Below are 3784 nucleotides of genomic sequence, written 5' to 3'. Positions count from 1 at the left end.
ATAGAAATCTAGCATAGCGTTAGTTCTGGCAGGTCACGTTAGTCAAGCTCGCATCAACTGACTCTCAGCTGATCCCCATCTACCTATGGGAATACGACACCTATCTAAGCATTCATATATAAGGTCCATCAGTATTATCAGCAGTTTTTGCATTGCTCAATAGCTAATTACCCTCTCCATCCCCAACTCCTCCTCTGTCAGTCGAGATTCAGCCTTCTGATTCTCATTTGAATTAGACTAATTCTAAAATGTGTACATAAAATTATTGAACTTTAACAATTTCTGCAGAACCATACCGCCAATCCAAACTGTATGCTAATTGTCAATCATCTTTGACGATAGTGGTCCTGACAGAACAATCTGTACATTTGTTCAGGTATGTTTTATTTTGTGGGTTTTGGGTTGCGTTGACCGATATTTGTCTGCATTCACAGTAGACATGTGCCGATATCACGGTAATGAATATGCACGATATTGTTATCGTGGGCACTTCTAAATACCATTAATAATTATATATTACAAATTATTCCGAATTTTGAATGCATTTGTCTTCAGGACATGGCTGCAGCGTCAACAATACTACAGCGAGAATAAAAGTTACGCCTTCTTTCTTTGCGTGAACATTTGGGCGGCGCTATGCAAATCTTCCCAGATCGTGACGTACGTATGTGGGGACGTGTTAGAACGAGCCGTTTTGAGCTAACATGAACTAAGACTTGTATTTTTTTTTAACAAAGATTAATAACTTCTGTAGCAAATGTAGCTATTGCTCATTGTGAATGTTAATGCATTAACTAAGGTTAACTAATGAGGTCTTATTGTAAAGTGATACCTATTGGTCTTTATAGTTCTTTTGCACTTTATTCTGTGTAAAACTTTTAACTTTATACATTTTTCTGTATTGCTTTATTGCATTTAAATGTTCAGTTATTTTTGTTTTAAGAAAAAAGTTATTAAACCTATTATACTGTATTAAGACAGCACTTTTTTTTTAAACTAAATTTCAATATCGTGACAATACCGTATACTGTGATAAAAGCATTAGCAATTAATCGCAACATGAAAATTTGATACCGGCATATCCCTAATTCACGGACAGCTTATGTGACAGGAAAGGACCACAAGGCTGGGACTCAAACTCAGGTCTTCCGAACTGCACTTGCACTACATGTCAGAGCTGCACACGAGGCAACTTGTCTGACATTACATTCTTTTCATTTAAAGTCTGTGTAAAGGCAATTCACAGAATTGTTTCTAAACACATTATAAATTTTATAAATGTATTGCTAAAACACGTTAAAAAGACCGTGAACTATGTAGTACTGAATTGCAGAATTAGACCGTTAAAAAGTTTTTCACCATTTTTGTGTTCAGGATTTTTTGGGCGGGCCTGAAATCATGTCTCGATGTCATACTGGAGCCACTGAGCATGGCCCCTCCCCTAACAATATAAGTAGTGTGTTCGACTTGAAGCAGTGCTGCACAGACCGATCATTGTATGACATCAAAGTACCGTGAGATCTATAAAGAGAAGACAGCTCCTTATTCTTTCGAATCGCTCTCGAGGTACTTTAAAGTCATACACCAATCGGTCTGCGCAGTGCTGCTTCAAGTCAAACACACCTAATAACTAGAGCGCATTAGCATAAGTGGTTTGCACGCTCAATCGCGAGTTAGTCGACTGTGATTACCGTTAGTTACTACAGCCTACAGTATGCTAGCTAGCTATGCCTTTGTCGCGTAAATGCATATTACCTGGTTGTGATAATTTACAAAACCACTCAAGTCTCCTTATTTAAATTAAGCTGCTAGAGGGAGCATTCATTCAGGTTGTAGCAGTATTTGACAGTTGAGAGAGATGGAAGCTTTCCCTTGAGTGGGTGTGGTTTCAGCGCCGACAGCAAACATGCCCCCAGCATTTGAGAGCAGAGAATACTGCTTATTTTTTCAAGATTTTGATACCTTATTTTATTTACTTGCAACCCTCTACATTGCGAGTAAATCACTCGCATATGCGACTAAATCTTCACTCTGAGTGACTAAATAATGTCTATCGTTAGCCATTGGCTAATAAATTCGTAGATTTTACTCGCCCGTGTGTGAGCTAGAGGCTAACTATAAGTTTAGAACAGATACATTTTTACTCGCTGAACAATCTGACTGAACGCTTGAGAGTTGCTCTCCATCAAGCGATCTCAGGGACGCGGGAAGTAGAGGTGCTGAGGGGGCTGCAGCACCCCCTGTTTTCACATGGTTGCAAATGCAATGCCAAGTTTGTTCATTTAAATTTATTCAGTTTTAGCATTTAATAATTTATTTGTAATGATCTCTGAAATGTAAATTGTAAGTGGGCTATAATAAACCCATGTTTATCTTTATAAACATGATTAATTTTACTTGTGATGTTTTCTATATGGGATGATTAGCCTAATCCTCATGAACACGTGACGCTGGCGCGTGGTATCAGACATGAACTGTACAGAATGCGAACAAGATTAACTTTAATACAAGGAGATAATGGCACAAAAGCGAATTTCAGATTTTTTTAAATGCCCATCCCAGCAAAAACTTTCCAAAATCGGCATCCAAACAACACCAGCCCCAGCACAAGCACCGACGTAAGTGAACCAGCCACCCCACCACCCAACACGGACACACACAGCACCCCCAACCGAAAACATCTTCCCGCGCCCCTGAGCGATCTGTACTTTTTCCAATTCATCTCAATGGATGCGCAGCATACCTGTATTTGATGCACCGTAAACTCTAGTGTGAAGGAGCACGACTCGCCGTCGCTTTGCTGATAGCGCTGTTTCTCAAACAAGCAAAGAGAGAGTCTTACATACCACACTGAATCGATGCGCTACATGTAAACGATATTCTTTGTTGTATTTTCCTGTCAAAATAATGGAGTTCATTTAGAATTATTCAGCTTTTAAGAACAAGCAGAAGATATGCTGGTTTCTCTGGTAGAGGGCGGGGCTAATGCGCAAACAGCAATCTCATTGGCTGGCCCTCATCTATTACTGTTTCTGTTTTGATTCAGCAAAACAGTTTGAGCGAACGCTGACAACGTGATTAATATTCATGAACCCAGCAGCTCATCAATCCTTAGTGTTGTATATTGTTATTAGTAGTAGAATTAGTAGTAGTATTATCTTTTAATAATAATAACTATTATCAGTTTTTTTAACAGAAACCCTGAATGACCAACAATATCTTATGCATCAACACCAGTCGTAAGTTCAGTTAAAATGACAAATATGCTTTCACACATGCTTTCACACTATTTAATGAGTTCTATCATTAAATGATAGAACATTTAATGATAGAGATCATGCGCACTTAAAGGGTTAGTTAACCCAAGAATTAAAATTAGCCCGTGTTTTACTCACCCTAAAAGCATCCTAGGTGTATGTGACTTTCTTCTTTCAGATGAATTCAATCTGAGTTATATTAAAAATTGTCCTGGCCCCTCCAAGCCTTTCAATGGGGGTAAGCGAGTGTTGGTATTGAAATTTTTAATATAACTCCGATTGGATTCATCTGAAAGAAGAACGTCACATACACCTAGGATGCTTTGAGGGTGAGTAAAACATAGGGTTGGGTATCGTTAGGTTTTTTTTTTCGATACCGGTGCCAAATCGGTACTTTTAAAACGGTTCCGGTGTCTAAACCAATACTTATTAAAAATAACTAAATAAATAAAAATTATCCCAAAAAATTATGGATTGGCGGGGTTCGCTTCACCTAACAGTATATGTAGCAAGGTTTTTTTTTTTTG

The 3784-nt window shown here is 38.2% G+C and overlaps 1 protein-coding gene across 1 annotated transcript in view; it reads right to left on the bottom strand.

The window, feature by feature from the left end:
• LOC107696023 (cyclin-dependent kinase 2-like) overlaps positions 1-3784 on the bottom strand; it is an 11036-nt gene that overhangs the window by 863 nt on the left and 6389 nt on the right. The gene's annotated exons all lie outside the window — the stretch shown is intronic.

Source organism: Sinocyclocheilus anshuiensis, unplaced genomic scaffold, assembly GCF_001515605.1.
Source record: "Sinocyclocheilus anshuiensis isolate Anshui unplaced genomic scaffold, SAMN03320099.WGS_v1.1 scaffold746, whole genome shotgun sequence".
In the NCBI taxonomy this organism is placed as follows: Eukaryota; Metazoa; Chordata; class Actinopteri; order Cypriniformes; family Cyprinidae; genus Sinocyclocheilus; species Sinocyclocheilus anshuiensis.
Note: the sequence above shows the minus strand (reverse complement) of the source record. Positions and strands in the feature narration are given on the sequence as shown.